Here is a 20,745-nt window from a genome sequence, read left to right as displayed (position 1 = left end):
CGCTCGACACGAGAAAAAAAGAAAGCGCAGATTCGATTTTCTCGAATGTTCGGGTAAGAAACTCGAAAGTCAGCAGCTTGTGGCAAGAATAAAAATAAAGAATGAAAATAAAATAAATGAGCATAGGAATCTCATTCATGCTGCAAACGGTAACGCCACCTGTAAGGTATTGCTACTCTTTTTTGTCTCCTCTGCCATCTTACTTTGTCACTGCTCTGTTCTTTCTTTTTTAATATGCAGCCATTATTTCCCTTCGAGTAGTTTGACTACCACTTAACATCCCATTTTTAATTTCTTGCTTCGAATGGTAGCAGGCTGTCGGTAGTGGGGATGCGAGCCATTATTAAAAATCACTGATACTGTACATTGCCACTGAGACTAGACAACGCGTGAAATCCTGGAAGCCTATAACGCGGACAAAGAAACCGGTACTACCCCATCCTCTAGTCAAGTATGCATGTTACTAACGATACAGTGCTTTGAGACGAGCAGTTTTATATTTCCTTTTTTTTAGCCCCTTTGAGCATGAGGGTGCGTACGGTTGTTCTTGGTTAACGTAGACGCCTGCATGCGTCTACCACATTTCATGTCCTTGAAATTAAACCTCCAGCTGAGACCCAGCGCTCGTCCTACGTCTCTTTTCCTCTTCTTGCGTTTTCTCTGTCTCCCGCTGTTTTACACCATGTGTATACCACATGCAACAGCTTGCCCAGTTTTTCGCTTCTGCTGAAATAGAACTGAGTTGTGTACCGGCAAATGCGGTAAATTTCGGCGTAACATTCGGCAACGCGGCTATATCGCCTTTGCCTCTCTCCCGCAAGCGTCACCGAATCTACCAAATCCATATCGAAACAGCCGCGCTCCGAATCGCTCTAAATCATTCCTCCTCTCGCGTTGCCCCGTCGGCCGGGACTCGCAATTAGGGGTGCGCCGAAAGCTCGTCGAAGCGATGCCGATTCAATCAGTGCGCAGCCGCCCCGCGGCACCCCCTCTCGATTCCGTCGTCTTCGCCTTTCCAGCCGGCAGCCGTTACTGCGGCTCGGGCGGCACTTCGCTGTTTCGGCGGGACACAAACGCATTGCCGTTGTTGCATTTATGCCGCGCCGAATGTCGCCTGGATCTATGCAGCGACAAACATTTACGGGAGGCGAATTTAGCCAAGATAGGGTCTACATTTCGTACCCATATACGCGAAAGAGTTTTGCCCCTGTGTGACGGGTGGCCGCCCCTTGGATACTGGGCTCTGAGCAGCTACACTGTGTGCTTGCGTTCGTGTGTAGCACACTTGTCGATGTTTTCTTTTGCTTCTTTATTGTTGCTTGTGTTATGAATTTGGGATATCGAGATAGGCAGCTCTAACGCAGCATATCTTGCCATTTTTCCACATCTTAAATTAAAAAAGAAAGATATCATATCGCCTAAAGCCGACCATAAAGACTTTAGACGCTGTAAAACTTTCTTTTTTTTTTCACTCACAGTAGCATGTCCTACAGGAATACACTTTCACAAATTACAGAGGTAACAAAGGAAAGTGAAGCAGCACGGCTTCGAGGTTTCCTTTTCTTTTCTCATGTAGACCAGCTTTCACTGATGTTAGAAAATACAAACCTACACATATATAAATAAAAATCAGCAGAGTTCGAAGATTAAATGTTAGTTTTTAGGTTCCGTTCAATTAAATATGCAATTTTAAGAACTTGTTCTGCAACCCAATTTTGGATTGAAATCTGGAGTTTTACGTGCTAAAACCACGATTTGATCATGAAGCACGATGTAGTGGGGGCCCCTCGATTAATATTGATCACCAGGGTATTATTAACGTGCTCCCAATGTCGGGGACATGGGCGTTTTTGCGTTTCGCCCCCATCGAAATGCCGCCGCCACGGCCGCGATATGATCCCGCGACCTAGTGTTTGGCAGAGCAACACCATAGCCGCTAAGCTACCGCGGCGGGTGCTAATTTTGCTCTCTTTGCTTAAGAGTCGTTTCATTGTTGCATTTTTCACGGAGCGATTACTTCGTACTGCAACAATATTTCAAGTTTACTGGTCAGAAAGCCTGGAGGTAATCACCCTCAGGCTATTTCCTTTTTGTCGCAAGCACTCCGGTTAAAACCAATCAGTTACCAGCTACAAACTAGTTATAATGACACAAATTTTCCGTCACATTAAGGCGCATATAATAAGTAATACGAATTCCCTTTCGGCGACAGACAAAACGCTCCATTAATTTTTTTTACAGACATATGCGCAAATCCAGAAAGAAAATTATGGTACACGTTCGAGAATTCGGCGTTAGATTATTATACATTGTTTCTTAGTCTTCGCTCGCAAAACAAGAAGAAAACGTGGCCGTGCGCTGACGACAAAGAAAGAAAAAAACCAGGGAAATTGGGGTCGTCTATACCGTATTGCTCCCCAAAAGAGCAACGTTCCACGCTTGCCTCCTTGTCGAGCTGGGGCTCCTAACGACTTGGAGATAATCTACATCGCAAATAGCGTCGCCGCCGCATATTTAGAAGAATAAGAATGAGACAGGCGAGGCGGATGCGTCGCCGTGTTCAGGAAGCGTGACTGATGACCGCCACATTATTAGTTTCACTTCAACGCCGGCGAAATGAGAAGCCGCCCCGCAGAAACTGTTCTCGCAGTCGCGAAGCTGATATCCCTCGCCTCCCATCTTCTCGCGCCCTCTTGGCTTATTACGCATCCATTTTCATTCTGCGTGGTGCACGCCTTTTGTTCTAGCTCTGCATAGCTCACCCAAAGTTTTTTTTTTTTTTCATTCGTCAGCTGAAACGTTTGTGTTTCCCGCGCCCGGCACGCTTCTTTATTGTCTCTTTCGCAAGCTCATCCCTGAAGAGGTAATCATGAATGACTTCACAAAAGTAGGAGATAAGGTTGAATAGAGTAAGCGCATTGGCGTCTCAACTAACTAGACGCCTGGGAGATGGCAGAAAGGCGCGCCGGTAGGTACGTCATCCTATTTCTTCACAACTGCAACAACTGCCGAGAATTGCCCTGCAACAACTGCTGAGAATTGCCCTGCAGCGAGTACCACTGTCTTTATTACGGAGGAATGTAGCGTGCAGACGAACAGTGTACCGTCCAGGCAGCCAGAACGTGCCATTGCATTGCAATTATTGTAGTTGGTCACCGGCACTACAATTTTAGCGCGAACTTCTCTCTTTCGAGTGCAGATATGAACGTATATGAACAGATTTGGATGTGAATACTGCTTAGCGCCGATTAAGAATGCTTTATTTATGCGAAATATACACATTTCCTGTGTGTGCCCCGGATGATTCTGAACGAGCAGCACTCTCATGCTGATTTCACTATTATATTTAAATGCGCTTAGTTCGTGTGTCATGTTCTTCTGCAGAGAGCTGGCTTAACCAATACCTCAGAACAGATCGAGACCAAGATAGTAGCAGTCGCTGCAAACGTATAGCTAGCCTCCAAGAGGAAGAATAAACTTTTTTTTTACTACTAGGTATTGTGAGTATCTGTATCTGCATTCTCTGTATCTCTGTATCTCTGTAACCTTTGTATCTTTTCGCACACCTGATAACAATAGGACCTCCCACAAATTCTTCTTCTTTCATGTCTTTTTGGTACAATTATTCTACATATCAAACAGCGTCATTATATGCGTATGAACAATCCCGAATAAATACTATAGCATAAATATTTCCAACCTCTATGGAAGCGGTGACGGCTGAAGAAGGAGGGCTATTTGCCACCGTCCCCAAAGTCGTACGGCATCAAGTCACCACCATAAGGACACCTAGCGAGTCCGATTATGGATGACTGTAATGTTATGTTCTATGTCGTGTGCAGCTAGTAAGATGTCATTAACTCGTGCTTCTTCCCTCACCCAATCTGCTCTCTTATTATCCCCCCTTAATGTTACACCCACCATTCTTCTTTCCATAGCTCGTTGCGTCGTCCTCAATTTAAGTAGAACCCTTTTCGTAAGCCTCCAGGTTTCTGCCCCGTAGGTGAGTACTGGTAACACACAGCTACTATACACTTTTCTCTTGAGGGATAATGGTAACCTGCTGTTCATGATCTGAGAATGCCTGCCAAACGCCCCCCAGTGAATTTTTATCCTTATGATTATTGCAGTCTCATGATCCATATCCGCGGTCACTATCTGTCCTAAGTAGATGTATTCCCTTACCACTTTCAGTGCCTCGCTACCTATCGTAAACTGCTGTTCTCTTCCGAGACTGTTAAACATTACTTTAGTTTTCTGCAGATTAATTTTTCAACCCACCCTTCTGCTTTGTCTGTCCAGGTCAGTGAGCATACATTGCAATTGGTCCTCTGAGTTACTAAGCAAAGCAATATCATCAGCGAATCGCATGCTACTAAGGTATCCTCCATTAACTCTTATCCCCAGTTCTTCCCAATCCAGGTCTCTGAATACTTCCTGTAAACACGCTGTGAATAGCATTGGAGAGATCGTATCTCCCTGCCTGACGCCTTTCTTTATAGGGATTTTGTTGCGTTGCTTCTGGAGGACTACGGTGGCTGTGGAGCCGTTATAGATATCTTTCAGTATTTTTACATACGGCTCATCTACACCCTGATTCCGTAATATCTGCATGACTGCTGAGGTTTCGACTGAATCAAATGGTTTCTCGTAACCAATGAAAGCTGTATATGAGGGCTGGTTATGTTCCGCACATTTCTCTATCACCTGATTGATAGTGTGAATATGGTCTATTGTTGAGTAGCCTTTACGAAATCCTGCCTGGACGGAAGTCTAAGGCGTTCCTGTTACTATTTGCGATTACCTTAGTAAATATATTGTAGGCAACGGACAATAAGCTGATACGTCTATAATTTTTCATGTCTTTGGCAGTTCAGACGCGGCTAGGCGGCCGAGGCAATACTGGACGGCACTAGTTCCTTGAAGCTTCTCAGCAAATTGTAGGCTCAACTTCTAGAGTGCTTAGCTCGGTCTAAAGCCTGCGTACAAAGACCTTCTTTCCCTAGTTCCCTGTGTTGGGGAACGGCAGATATTGGTAACGATCCAATCAAGTTCAGCCAAATGCATCCCGGCTCCTCCCAAGGTCTTGGCCGCACAACTTTTAATTAGGGTCGAGGAAACGCGTGATTTCCCCCTGCTGTGAGAGGTCACGCACTCGTATTGCATTGCACACGCACACGCTTGAGTTGGCGGCGGGCCTACGTTGTTCGTTCACAAACACAGGAGAAACGACGGCAGCCGGCCATACGGCGCGGTCGGCACACATACGCTGTCAGCACTTCGTGGACACAGGATTGCACAGAGACACCACATGCTTCGGATTCTTCGCACCCCCTACTTTCTTAGTAAGCTTCTCAATGCACGCGCGGCGCAGAGTATTCACAGGGGTTCCTACAAAAAGCCATCGGGGCATCACGGTCGCACCGACGACAAAAAGACAATAATCTCTTAACCTGCTTCCGACGCACGAGTAGCTGGCAATAACCGTCTTGCTCGCCGGTCCCTATTTTCACGACCCTTTGGCGTCCGTTTATCGGTGCTTCGCCGAATCGAATAATGCTGCACCTTGCATGACAAATATTCATAACATAAGCAGCACGAATGCCTCCCGATGTAGTGGCTTGAGAAAATATATCCATCCGGGATGTTGTTTTGCTCTTCTCTATCTGAACATACTACTTCCATCGGGAATGCGTGCAAAGACATGTCATAATGCGGTTCATGATTGCGTGTGTTGCAGTTTTTTTTAAAACATCATTTTCTGTATGAAGTACGTATATATGCGCTTTCCCCCCACGGTGCAGTGGTGTTCCAGCCACGTCCCAAAGGACTTGTATTATGAGCACTGGTTTGATAAAACTTTCAATGTTTCCTTAAACGTCGTTGCCTGTTAGTCACTGTAGGTAAGCAAAGTGAAGGACGTGCAACACTCTCTACTATGAAAATTAAACCAAGTGCGCTTGGATATTTAGAGTTGCTCTCGAGCGATTAATCTATGGTCTTATCAGTACTAGTTAATGCTCGGACGAAGTGCTGCTAGTGCAGTAATGTGAGGCGCTCATCAAATCAAGGAGACCGAAACCGAATAAACATGACGGAGTCTGTGGTGACGACTCACTTGTCGCTAAACATTGGAGATGAGCGAAATAATGTGGTTATAGAAACACACTTCAGGCATATAATACCTGATGTTTGTTTCAGTAAACATAGTAGTGAGTCAGTGCTCATCCTTTGTCATTTCACTTCGTCGTCGTCTTGTTCGCGCTGTTCCCGTTATGAACGTATACCAACTCGCCCAACTTTTCACTTTACTTTAGGCTAGCAAACCCGGCACTCGTCTGGTTGACCTCCTTGCCTTTCCTGTCCTTGCTCTCTCTCTTCTCAGACATAAAAGTGCGAAACAATAGCAGAAATATGAAAATGATGTATTTTCTTTTTGAGCTGCTGTGGACAACCTCCGGGATCGGCCCGCGCAAGAAGCCGCGTTTCTACCAGAAAGCTCGCCTTCGTGCCTAGCGTTCGCCGCCAGCGTTTCCCGGTAAACATTACGGTTTCATAAGCTGCAGGTGCCGGGAACCGTGAGAAGCAGTCGGGGATCCTTGAACGCTGTCGCGTTCCCCTCTTAAAGGCGAAGCTTAAGCGTCCTCCAATTTTTTTTTTTATGCGAAGCATATTACTAGAGCTCAACCCAGCTCCTCAGGCGCGGCGGTGTCGCCTTCAATGACCTTTGACCCCATGCCATACCACGTGACACCGTGACGTCACGACAGAGGAGAAACGGGGCTCCAACTCGCACCGTCGCGGCGGTATATAAGCAGCTGCGCTTGTTTCTAGGTGGCTTTGGCTCAACTCTTGCAAGATGGGCTGGGTGGGAATCGAACCAGGGTCTCCGGAGTGTGAGACGGAGACGCTACCACTGAGCCACGAGTACGATGCTTCAAAGCGGTACAAAAGCGCCTCTAGTGAATGCGGTGTTGCCTTAGAAACGAGCTGTTTCTAAGGCGCAGGCATGCGTCGCTTGCTCAGGCGCACATTTTGTTGCCGCGCCGAACGCTGCGTTGCTCGACGCTCACCGCGTCCAATGCGGGGCACGTAGTCGCTGCGCCGTAGCCCATTGTCTTACACCCCTTGGCAGGTCGATGGGAACGCTGTCGCGTTCTACTCTTGAAGGCGAAGCAGAGTAACGCATGAGTTGTTTCTTCGTCTAGCCGAACCAAATATAGCCAAGCAACAGCAGTTCACCAGGCTAAACAGTGGTTCAACAACTAAAATAAAGGCTAGTATGCTTCGCATCCTGGGCTTAACCTTAGCTAAGCCACAGCCATTTTTTTCTATCCTCTCCCACCACGCAGGTACCTAAGAAACGCAAAGGGAGTCAGAGCAGGCACGTCTGTGTGTAGTTGCAACATCGTGCAATGCTAACAGTGGTCTTTCCCAACACCAGCCCAAGCTTTTCTGTATGCGATTGTTGCTGTTATATCTTGAGATCCTTGTTCGAAAGCCGCAGTCCTCACATCAGCATCGCGGTGGCAGCCTGCGTTTTTTTTTTTATTTTGCAAGGATGTAAAGAATAAATGAGGCAATGAAAAAAAGGAGAAAGAAAAAGAAATGAACCATGTTTCATTCACTTACACGAGTGCGAGTTTGAGTTTCATTGTTGTGTAGAATTATAACGTGAACAGATTGTAACCTTATTTTAGTTTTTTATTAGGTGTGGTGTCGCCTACTGTACCGGCTGTCCCTGTTGCGCATGTGATAAGCTGTTCACTTTTAATTTTGAAACGATGCTAACGCCGCAGTATTCTTTCTTAGTTGCGGTGCTTAAATCAGCAGCTACAAGCGAGGTACTGAGAGCGCTGAAGGCCGTTGAATTGGCTCATTTCACATGCGCAGTCATCGCGTGCAAAATAGCTGGAACAGTTCTTTTAAGCTAAGCAGCACCCAGAATGAATAATATGGTCGTTTAAATTCTATTCAACCACATAACATGGGAATGTAAGCATAACTACACATTCCATAAACATAAAAACCCGAGTGCGGAGCAATGGGAGGGCCTGCTCACCAGCAGCGAGCTCACCGCCCAAAGGGCAATCGTGCAGCATGCGTGCGAAGTGGTCAGGCTCAGTGGAGCCCTGGAATAGGGGCACACCCGTGCTGAGAAGCCAGGCAGCAAGCGCAAGACGGGTCACCACTAAACCCCTTGATAGAACCAATAAAGTTTTTCTCTCTCTCTCTCTCAAGTCACAATATTAGGCTAGAGGTAAACACTCGCACAATCCTGTCAGCTTTACCTCTAAAACGCAGGCTGCACAATTGCGCCAACAACGATCGCCATGGATTATCAAAATAAATCATAAAATAAATAAATAAATAAATAAATAAATAAATAAATAAATAAATAAATAAATAAATAAATAAATAAATAAATAAATGTTATTGTAGAGTAAGCAACCAATACTAGGCATCGAGCAAACTCCCAACTCCTACCAATACCTAGAGGTAAAATGAAACTAATAAACGTTTTGTATCAGCGGTGAAAAACAAGGAACCGAACCAATCACTAGAACTCAAGACCTAGGTTTTCATTACCGGAATAAGCTTCTGTTGGGGGTCATAGAAAAGGAGGAGGAGAGGATGTTGGTCGCAGGCGGACTTATAGCCCTGCCAGACATGCGGGCAATTACTCTGTCTAAGCGCCTCTTTTCGCGATAAAGCTAAAGAAAAGAAAATGGTAGAGCCAGAGGTGTGTAGTTCAGGTCGTCATCATTCAGAAATGGAGCGCAATAGAAGCGAGCAAGATGCCGTACACAACGAGGCAGTGCAACAAAACGTCATTGTTGTAGTTCAGGACTAAGTGAGATAGCAGAACGACACGAAAGAGGAGCACAAGGGGACTAAGACAAAAAGCAGGAAAGAAACAAGGTAGTGCTTTCCCGATTTTTATATAGCCGTCTTGCGCTACCCCTTCGAGATCTTCAACCAATACCAACTTGGCCAAATGTCGATTCTTCTAGTAGAACGACCTTTTGGAATTGTTATCCCTTTGAAGCCCGCGTGTTCTTGCATCACAGTTGTCTCACACGACTGTCTTAGTTTTGTCTGAGCGCTCAGAAACGGTCAGCGCACAATGCCATGAAGAGCCTCTTCGGTGCCGGTGCATTCATCAAAGAGCTACAATTGTTTGCAAAATAAACGCCCGTTTGAAGACGTTTCGGGAGCGTTCGAACGAGTGAAAAGTACGTGCAGGGAGCAGGGACTGTTACATTTTTAACCATTGTAATCGCGCCGCCAAATACAGAGCGAAATGGTCTGCAGGTGTTTTGGAAATATCTGCAAACTTTGAAAGATGCCTTTCAACTTATTACAGAATAAGCATAACAACAAGTTACAATATTTCTAGCAGAGGGACCACTGTTCCTGCATAAGTATGCCTGCGTAACACGCGCGCATTCGACGTTGCTAGTCCTCTGAATTCTGCAGTGCTCGGTTTCGCTATTTACGGCGAACTTTTTTCGAACCTTTGCGTCAGGGTCTTTGTTTCGACTGTTCACGTTTCGCCCGTAATGCAGCGCAATGAAATTTGTTGCATCACAAACCGCAAAACGATAAACCAAAATAATGAATAATCAAATCTCTCTCTCTCTCTCTGTCAGTCCTTACACCTTGGACGGCGTTTGATCTCGTCGCAATGCATACATTTTTTTTCCCCTAGAAAGTCCGAAAGGCACCAGACGGCTTCGCTCGTCCTTCAGATGTCATCCCACTCTCTCGTCGCTTCTGCCCGCATGCAAGCGTTGAACGGGTCCACGCGGCACCCATTCCATTCCTTTGAAACCGCGCACGCAGGCGGTCGTCACGAACATGCCGCGAAGGGGAACCGGTGGTAGTGACAGCTTGCATCCACGACGCGTTCCCTGGGACCGTCTCCTACTACGAAGCGTATTCCGGTTGCAGAAGGGATACCAATGGCGAGATGTAATGTGGGTCGTTGAAAAGAGTGAAAAGCAAAGTTGAAGAGCGGCTCACAGTTTCGTGAAAATGAACGCATTTCGAAAGCGTTACTCTGCGATACGATGGCGTGAGTGGATGAGGATGCTGAAAGCGAAGTGTTTGCCACTGGATCAACTAGACAAGCAAAGAATAAAGATGACACAGCAAAGAGCGGCGTGCCTTTTTCTTGTTTATTTTTGTGCGTGTGTGCGGCCGGAATGCCCTCTATACACACTCGGTGTTTGGCCAAGTTTTCGAGACCGACGAGGTATAAGAGAAAAGCATACAAACTTGAGGGGGAAGATTGAAAGTGAAAGTGGTATGGCCAAGTTTCTAGAAGAACGCGGGAAAAAGCCCAATCGCAAGTGTAAACAAACTCCTCCTTGTACCCCCCCCCCCCCCCCCACTTATCCCCCTTATGTGACATGTATTGCTGCGAAAACTACGACAGCGCCTGCGATGTGTTGAGCAGTGAGGTAATAATGGCTTTATCAGCGGCTCTTATTAAAAAGGACACTTTTAAAGAGAAAGCTTTAGCTCATGGGATCCTCTCTAAATTTACGAAAGCAGAAAAATCGTTCTTTCTCGACAAACACTGCACCAAATTTGATTATGTTTGTTGCATTTGAAAGAAATAAAAAAAAAGTCATAATGTAGTCACTGCGGAAGCAAGTTTAAGAACGAAAAAGTATATGGCTAGTTTCCAGCGGATCGATGTCCCTAGACCAAATACCGTCGGCCGATCCCGAAGATAGTGCAATGCCAGGTCGACCCGTGGTGGAGGTCAAGCAGGCGTTTAACCACTCCACCAATTTTCAAAAAATAAGTTTAATATCCTAGGTCCTAGTACAAACCATATCAGTTAAGCTGATAAGAACAGACATTACACTTTGACCAGCACCGGCCATGTCTACGTTCACGCCACCCTCGCTTTGTGGGCGTTCCAAGCGCTTTCGTGTCTCCTTTCCATTTTTTTCCGCTTTTCCCGGGGTGTCGCTTCCATCGAAACATCACGCGTGTCTAGTTTACTCCAGCTCGTCGGAGCGGAGGTCCCGTTGTCCACGTGAATCTATATAAAGGTCACGGTAAATGAGTCCGTACATATGCTCAAAATTCTGTGTCACCTCTGCGTCGTATGCTAAACAGCTCCGCTGCAGGTTATCCACCTTCACAAAGGGGCATTGTCCATAGTTTCTTTAGTTACGCCACCAATATTTTTTGCAAAAAGTTCTGCAATATGGAAATTTTCAAGAAAACTAACTTTGAAGCTTGCAGCTCTGTAACCCATCAATGGAAAATAACATCTCAGTTATGTAAGCTGCACCTAATAACACAACTTAAAGCGAATAAAAATGACGTGAAGTACACTGCTCTCAAATATCTCACTGATTTATGAGTAGTAATTTTTCAGTCTTTGTAAACATTGCAATAAAAATTAATTCTTACTTAAGTGATCTGCAAGGGACCCAAGGAAATAGTTCACTTAACTGAAAGTTCACTAAACTGAATATTCACTAGAATATAGAACAGAACAGGGCACAGCAGACATCGAGTCAAAAGTGTGAAATTCAATTTAAGGTGTCATGTAACTCAATATATACGAAGTACGTAACAGTTACGTTGCTGCTTATGTCATTCTGAAAAATAAATCTAATTTTCATTTGCACTGATAATGTTTCGCAACCTAAATACCAATAAGCGACTGCATCCTGCCCAACACTCCTTTTCCTGCAAGCTATTCTTCAGCACTCGCCGTGTTTTCAACATGGATCCCGTGTATGATGCCCACTACGCAACAAAAATGTGCATCATTCCCGCTCAAGCTCTGGGAAAAGAGGGCTATAAGAAGGACTACGACTCAAGGTTTAGGAGTAGACGTCACTGAGTGTGCTAGATGATCCATTCTGTGGATCGCTTGCGATTTTACTGATTTAAGATTAAATATTGCGCCTTGTTATCAGGCTCATCTCTGTGGTTACAATACGGGCGCTGTCCTAGTCTGACATGCTTCACGAGGGCATTTGTCAGTTTGTCGCCTTTCCCGTGTGAGCAACGGACCCCCACAGACCTAAAAAAGCTATTTTGTTTGGGCTATGTTCAGAGAACTGCTTTATTCCTAATAATAGTTCTGCCTGAATAGAAGGAATGTCATTGAACTCTCTTCTACTGTACACAATTATACAGCCATCACTGCTGGTAGTGAAAGTGGCTGTCTATACGATCATCGCTTAGGTAAAGAGACGTTTTCGAGAAAGGCAACGCCTCCGCCCTTCCCAACTAGTTAACCTCCAACCACAAACACACACAAAAAAGAGAAAAAGAAGCAAGAGAGAGAGTGAGGGAATAGTGAAGCTCACATTTCAACAGCCTTGCATCTGCTCCTCAGTGCCGATTTTGTATCACTTCTTTCATTTTGCCATGAGAACACTAAACTGCTGCATAACTAAACTCCATTTTCTACATTAGCAGATTTTGTGCTATATTTGCTGGAAAAATATATTTCGCGACTGCACAAACAGTAAACAAGATGGCCTCCTGGTACGTAGGTTGAGCGTTACGCAGCTTCTCAAAGCAACAGGCTTGTGACCCGCGTGTTCTACAACAGCCTTCGACTCGCCACTCTTCCTTTGCTCGAATTAGTTGAGCACGGCGCCGTCCGTCGGCCGAAAAAGACGCTACGCTTCTGAAAAATTGCCGTGGGGCGTCAATGAAGAGCAATGACCACTTCTGTCGAGGGGCGACACTGCCATCTACTAGTTCGAATCGAGGACGACCGAGTGTTGAGTGAAGGAGAATTCTGGAATACTAGGGCAAGCTTTATTACCTGTCAACTTCCAGAGGGAATATGTCATCCAGTGCTTGGCAATTGACCACAAGAAACAAGAAAATGTTTCATGACGAGCTCAAGAAGAGAAGAGGTACGGCAATACCGTAACGACAATGCAATGAACGAAAACGTAACTTGTCTATGTCTATACTATACAGGTTGTTACACTTAACTTGAGCCAAGACTCTAAAATGAAAGACACTTCAGACGCCAATTAAACCGCACGCTTAATATTAGCCGTAGCCTAGATTGACTCCGGCATTTTTTTTATTCTTGACATAAGTAACTATTTATTTACATTTAAGTACGCTACTTACCTTAACTAATTACGTTAATTGTTTAAGACCTGAGGTCTGATACGCCACGCTGTAGGGCACGTTCAGAAATCCCCTAATAAGTTGTTTCCTACACCTATGTCTCACGCAGTTCTTTTTTCCGCGTACTAAGGAAAGCCCGTTAACTACACACACACAAAAAAAAAAAACGGGATGGGGCTCTTGCGCACCGCTATTGGGCTGCTCCGTTTTTATCAAGTTGGGATTTTGTGATAGCAAGCTATAACATAGCCCACCGTTACAACAACAACAACAACAACAACAACAATGACGACGACGACGACAACAACAACAACAACAACGACAACAACCACAACTACAATGACAACGACGACAACGACAACAACCTTAACTACAACGACAACGACGACAACGACAACAATGACGACGACAACGACGACAACAACAACAACGACGACGACGACGACGACGACGACGACGACGATAACAACAAAACAACAACAACAACGACGACGACGACGATAACAAAACAAAAACAACAGCAACAACGACGACGACGATAACAAAACAAAAACAACAAATGTGACGTGCGTTGATATTTTCTGTCGGGTATGTGCTCGGAGTGGTTTCACGGTCAAGTCGCAACGTGCGGGCGCAACAACTCGTGCCTCATTAATTATATGCGCAGAACTTTGGGGACGGCGTCTCGGATTTTGTGCACCATCATGCGAACATGGTGACAAACAGAGGCATCAAATACAGTGTTTTGTATGCTCGTCTCTCTTTCTCTCTACTTCCCCCTTCGACTCTCTTTCTCTTTTTATTCCCCTTAACCCTTCCCTATGCATCATTTTCTCTCTCTCTCTTACTCTCTACAGTGTTTTGTAAAGTAAAGGAAGCCTATTTGTTCCTTCCAGACGTGTACAGTGCTGGAGCAGCCCATCGTACGCAGGCAGTCGCGTGAGGCGCTTCTCCGTTGTTTCGCCGCTTCCGATGTTGGCGAAAGCACGAGGCTTATTTCTCGTTTCCTTTCTTACATAGCGCGATCCGCGGCAACTCGTCACGTCGCTCTCGCGAAAACAAAAATAATTAAGTAAGAGAGCGAGAGAAAAAAAAAAAAGAAAACACGCGTGAACGTTTCCCGGAAGCGACAGAGAAATAAACGGCGACCAATAGCACCAGCAGCAGAAGAGGGAGCTGGAATAATCTTAATAATAAAAGGGAACCAGACGAAAGACAACAGTCGTGGTGGGCGTATAATACACGAAAGATTCTCGCTCGCTACCCGCAGATCAGTGTTCCCTCGAAACCTTCGTTATCCTCCCGCTGCCCCCATCCTCCTCCTCCTCCTTTCACTATTTTTCGCATCAGCTCCTTTCCCCTTCTACGCCATGGGGCGCTGCCGACCTTCTCCTTCGCGTGGAGAGCGCGGAGATCGCCATGCTCGGCCGCTGTTTGCTTTCGGTATCACCGCCGTTTCCGCAGGCCCGCATCACGCTCCGTCGGGTCGCATAGCGCTCGGTCCCGGCGATCCCGATGACGAGCTGCGGCTCCTCTTTCTTGCTGGGACTGAGCCGTGCAATCGGACGAGATGGGACGAAAGAGCGACCGAGCGGGCCAGCGAGCGGAACCGAGGAAGCAGAAATCGTCGTGAATGAATCGCCCGGCCGCTCCGGTCCCGGCGCTGCCGCCCACAGCTCGCCTGCAACGGGGGGAGGAGACGATGAGAACGACACGAATTGCGGGCGCGCGCGTCCTCGCTCCTTGTCCCGGATTTCGTGCCGAAAGCCGCGGGGGCTTGCGGAGCTTGGATTGTGGAATTGGGGGGCAGAAATGCGCAGTACGTGGTGCCGTGGAAATCGGGGCTGTAATTTTTCTGCCTTTTTAAAGCCCGCGCGGAACAAATAGATGGAGGGAAATGGTGAGGAACTACTACTGGAAGTACTCAAAAACTGGAAATAAAAATTGTTGCTGGCTCTCCCGCAATCGAAAGTAGATGGAAGCATGAAATGGCAACCGGCCAAGCAGATTGGTGGTTGGAGATGATACTAGCCACAATCTTAAAGTGGGTGCAGTGCATGTTCGCAACGGCACACTGCACCGCACCACACCGCCCCACACTGCACCACGCCATACTGTGCACTGGTCCATATAGATGCTACCCAGTTAGAAAAACGGCTGAAGGCCACACGACAGGCAGCGAAAGACGCCAGGAAAGAGAGCGCACTTCCCAGCTAGAGCAAGAACGAATTACGTACCAAAACAACGATTTGATTATGAGGCATGCCGTAGCGAGAAACTCTGGATTAATTTTGACCAACAGTGGATTTTTAACGGACCCCAAATGCACGGGATGCAGGTTTCTTGGCATTTCGCCTACACCGAAATGCAGCTGCCACTGCCGGGATTTGATCCCGTGACCTCGTGTTTAGCAGCGCAGCACCATCACCACTAATGTTGAATTTCAATGGTGGAGTCGGAGCAGCCGACAGACTATGCGAGCGAGCACTCGACTCTGGTGTAGCGCGACGCCTCCAAATCCGCGAGTGGAACACAACCTGCGCCGCCGGAGCAAAGCGGAAGCGGAACTTCTAACGCCGAGTTACCCAGGATACCTTGCGTGTTGTCATTTCCTTCCGCTGTTTGCTCCCAGCGCCGCCGCACCGGTCACTTGTCCCTTCAGCGCCGCTCACCCGTCTTTTTAAAAGTGCGCAATGGATATCTCGCCAAGCGTGCAGCAGCTTCTGCTTCCTCGCGAGTCGTGACCAGTGGCGCCTCCCAGCAGACAAACGTGGTAAAGGAAATACGTCATGCAGAATTCCGGTGCACTCCGCCGGTTTTGGCGGAGTATCTTTTTCTGCTCCACGGAGTGACTGCCGCTCTGAATCCACTCCGACTCTCTCATTGGAACACCTCACCCCCGCCCTCACTCTGCCATTGGAACAAACTTGCACCGACTCCGCCATTGGAATTCAACATAAGCTACCGCGCCGGACAGAAGCGCCCGAAGGAGGCGCCACGCAGCGTGGCGCCATCTCTCGAGGCGACGTAAAAAACGCGCCACGGAACTCACGGACTACTGGCCTTCATCGCTGACCGCCAAAAGATGAAAATGAAGTGTATGGTGCCCTGTATCATATTTTTGAACATCGCTATTACAAATGACAAGTAAAACTTCAGCGTACTAGAAATTAAAGATTGAGTGATATTGTGCACAGCCATTAGGAAGACTCCAGAAGCAATATCTTTGGAACTTGTTTGCGCAGTAACTAGCGTATGTAATGCGTTCCTGTACAAAGTGTTGGGGTCAAAAACCGCATTTTTTAACGTTCTGTCTGGTTGCCCGCATGATCTCGTACGGCTCTGGCTTTTGGTTCAAGGTCACTTGAAGGTAGCCGACAACGGGAGCTAAAAGCATTTCATCCTTAAAAAATGGCTGTGGCTTAGCTAAGGTTACGCCCAGGATGCGAAGCCTTTATTTTAACGCGACAGCGTTAAGGAGCTCGTGTCGCAGAAAAGCCGGTGTCGTCGGTATCGGTGTCTGCGCCGTTGCACTTCATGAATAAATCGTTGTCGCGCCGAACGCTGCGTTGCTCGACGCTCACCGCGTCCGATGCGGGGGGCGACGCCGCGAGCGACGGCGCGAGTTGGAGCCTCGTTTCTCCTCTGTCGTGACGTCACGGTGTCACGTGGTATTGAAGGCGACACCGCCGCGCCTGAGGAGCTGGGTTGAGCTCTCGTAATATGCATCGCATAAAAGAAAGAATAAATTAGAGCACGAGAACACCACTGTGAACTTCAATAGTCACGGTCGTCTGCGGTACACATTGGTCTTTTTAGGGACCACAAAACTTTTGACCATTCTACGTAGCGACGGAATATCGTAATAAACGGTGGCTGAGATTCGAATTTGATAGTGGGCTTTGAACACGGTCCCACACCATGAAAGCCCAATGCCCTACCCATTAGGTTACAGACGTATATGTACGTATGATCGTGATGACGACGACGACGATCGTGGATTTTATTGGTATCGCATTCGAAACGGGCGGCGACAAATTATAACCTAGCCTGCTAGTACTAATCACGTTTTACTACATCTATCTCAGCTTAACATTTTGCCATATCCGTTCCTGGTGTTTCCTTTCTTCCTAAAACCTGTGTTTCTATCTTGTACAGTTGCGTATGCTTGTAACGACTCCGGTTCTCTAGAATTCATTCTGCTTTCTTTTTCACCAACACTTCAAGCGTACTTTTTATGGATTTTTCTCCAGTTAATGTTGCCATCCGCTTTGAGTACCAGTGCTTCTGGAACGTGCACGTTCTCAATGGTGAGCAAAACGAGAACAAGGTAAAAGCAGGAGCCAACGTTTCGACAAGTGGACTTGCCTTCTTCAAAGCGGCATATGCTTTCCTCGGGAAGGTATACATATGCTTTCCTCAGAACAGTTTACGTAGTGTACTGTACCGGGGAAAGTATATGTCGCATTGAAAAACCCAACTCCACTTGTCTAAACGCTGACTCCTGCTTTTACCTTGTTTTCATATTGCTCATCGTCTTGAATTTCCATCTCCCGCCTACCGCATTATTTTCCCTACGTTCCCAATGCGTCTTAACAGGTCTTGGCTTAACTTCGGCATTCCATTACAATGTGCTGAGTCGTTTCTGGACTCTGGCTGCAGCAGATGCGTGCCACATCCTGTGGCCCATGTTTGTTCCGGTATACGTTTCTCCACAGGAAGCCCGTAGCGGCTCTCTGAGAGCTACTCATGCCTCGCTCGTGTCAGCATCAACTGCAAGTCTGTGACCTTTGGCGCGTGAATTACATATCAGCGCTTTTCATTTTCTTAAAATAGCGAGAACATGGGCCCACAATCCAATTTCTGTGAGGCCACAGACGCGCAAATTGAACGAGCGAACGATTCTGCACTTTACCCCTGGCCTTAACGTGTGTCACGCCGCGTAGAAACAATTCTTATAAAATTGACAGCCCGCCAATTTGCTTGATATCTAGCACTGTCAGACACTAAGTGTGATACAACGCGTCCGCCTTCTGTATCAGCCCACTTTCACTAGTCCTCGTGTGGTGGCAGATTGCGCTTTGAGATACTATGCGCCATTGTACCACCTGCGGGATCAACCCATGGCATAAACGGAGGGTTGCAACATAGATTTATTAACATAACCTATCACAAAATAAACCTATGATAAGGCCATCGCCTGTCGCCGTCGTACTAGCGTCGTCGCCGTTGTCACCTTACTGATGTCGGCACTTACACAACTGCCTGCATTACACAGACATGCTCGCACAACTGTTAACGCTTTGGAGAGCTCCGAAGGTTGCTGGATACCCAGATAGCTGGAAAATTCCTCAGATAACATTGATTCTCACAATGCGTGCAGCATGCCGAATTTTTTTTAGCATAGCGCACTGCGCATGCTGATCCGTATGTATTTCAGCCTAAGTTCAATCAGAAATACGTTATCGTGCAGGTATCGCTTTTGGAACGCCATAATTTTTTGTAATTCTGATTGCGTCACAAGTCTTGAAGTGCACAATTTTACACACAGCGTCTGGATCTCATTGTAACCTGTAGTGCTTTCTCGCAGGTAAACATAGCAGTGGACGTTTGTTAGCGATATATAAAGATCGGTTAATGGCAGTGCTTGTTTACACATTGTTGTTTATTAACATGTCTAGACAGCCGTATACTTTCTTTTGTGGCTGTAGACCACATGTGAGCTGTGTTCACGGAACTAAAAAAAGATGGAAGAGAAAAGGAGGTCACCGTGAATAAATCTAATGTAAGCTAAGCTCCATTTCGGGAAACTCTAATGGAAAAGCTTGTCGGGTCACGCTGTTGAAAACTAATAGCGAGGCTACTTGATCTAGACCAGATCGTTAGGCTTACTTGACATGGTGCAGAGAGAATTATGGTTGCGGACGAGAGCGGCAAAATAGGAAAACGAGGCAAAGGAAGGACGTGCTCTGGGGAATGGCGTAGACCATGCGAATTGAATGGTTCATATTGTTCCACTCAATACTCAGAATAATTTGGTAAAGACAGACTATAACTCGTAAAGACAGCCAAGTAGACGAAAACAAAATACCACTGTTCTGTGGTGCTATGACAACGTGGACGTGGGTTAAATGCGGCGAGATTATTACCAATAAGTCATGATTATAAGCGCAGCGTTCACCAGGATATCGGGCGTCCAGAATGGAAGCTGGCTCCGGTTGCACCAGTTGGACGAACAGCCTCTGACGGAGGAAAGAAATTTGGAACATCGACGTGACTTTGCGTCGCATAGAGCTGAACGTCGCGCTTGTTGAGATCGACCGGCCTGTGTGAACGCTTGAGATTGGAACGCCTGTTCTGTTACCTGTCTTTCTTCTTTTCTTTCTTGTTCCCCATTTCCTCCTCTCGCTCTTTGTCGTCTTTACAACCCTTATATCCGCTACCCTAGTACAGGGTAGCGGTATAAGGGTAACCTCCCGGCATTCTTCTGTCTGTCTGTCTCCCCCCCCCCCCCCCTCTTTCTCTCTCTCTCGCTCCACCATTTAACATTTATGCAGGCACAAAAATGCACGGCGATGCCAACTATGGGTGACGCATGTCACAGCTGCGGAATACAAGCACTGATGCTATAAAAATGATCAAAGTGGTTAGAAGTAATAGAAAGTATGAAAAAATTAAAACCACACTATTTGTACTTCAAGTATTGATCGTTACTTTAAGTATTGAGCGTTACTCTCCCCAGCACAAAGTAGCTGGCTAGAGGAAGTACCTCAGGCCGACTTCACTGCATTTCCGCCGTATCGTTGAACTCTTCTCTCTCTTTACAGCGAAAAAGGAGAGTTTTTCAAGCTTCTCCGAGCGGTGTGCTCAGAATCAAATATCAATTACTGGACAGACGGCAATGCGAACTGTGTCGCACTCCCAACATATTTAGCTTTAAAACACAGTTACCAGTGAATATGATAAAAGTTACCTTGCACATACGTCACTAGAATGGACGAACACTTTCGTGAGCGGTTCTATTTTTAACCAGTAATTTGTAACTTTTGTTTCCCCCGTCACGTTCTACGGTCTCCACCTTAGGTGTCCGCTGAGAGTTTGTACAGCTGCTGGTGTGAAAACGGACGGTGCGGAGCAACAAAGCAACCTGCGTCGGAGACCCGAAGCGGCCGTATAACCTAGGTTTCGGAGACGAATAATCACCAAGAACAGTCAGCAAACAGACCCTTAGTGCATTCGAGATAGCGTGTGAAAACAGGATTATTCAGCTTTGCTGCGCTTGATGTATGAGCTGCTCAAATTGGCATACATATGCGAAAAACGTATTTTCATGTGGTAAGGCTACAACTAATTTGCCTAAGCTCTAGGACAACGGTAAGGACGTAGTAGAATGTATAAAGCAACACAGAGTGCTTACGTCCAACATCTTTTGGGAACTCAGTGTGCTGTCTCATGTGCCTTAATTCTATGTCCTTGATTGATTTGATCGATGCATCGAGTTAATCGTCCGAACGTAAGTCTGCAGCTATGAGAGATGTCGTAGTGGATGGTGTTGTGCTAATTTCGACCACCTGCACCTACTATCATGCACTCAAATCTAATTACGCAAGT

The 20,745-nt window shown here is 46.5% G+C and overlaps 1 protein-coding gene and 1 pseudogene across 1 annotated transcript in view; one reads left to right on the top strand and one right to left on the bottom strand.

Annotated features, from left to right (window-relative positions):
- The window catches only part of LOC135905551 (cell adhesion molecule Dscam1-like), a 448,511-nt gene that overhangs the window by 247,643 nt on the left and 180,123 nt on the right, over window positions 1-20,745 (top strand). The gene's annotated exons all lie outside the window — the stretch shown is intronic.
- On the bottom strand, window positions 10,720-10,898 carry LOC135905560 (U2 spliceosomal RNA; annotated as a pseudogene).

This window comes from Dermacentor albipictus, chromosome 3 (assembly GCF_038994185.2).
Source record: "Dermacentor albipictus isolate Rhodes 1998 colony chromosome 3, USDA_Dalb.pri_finalv2, whole genome shotgun sequence".
In the NCBI taxonomy this organism is placed as follows: domain Eukaryota; kingdom Metazoa; phylum Arthropoda; class Arachnida; order Ixodida; family Ixodidae; genus Dermacentor; species Dermacentor albipictus.
Note: the sequence above shows the minus strand (reverse complement) of the source record. Positions and strands in the feature narration are given on the sequence as shown.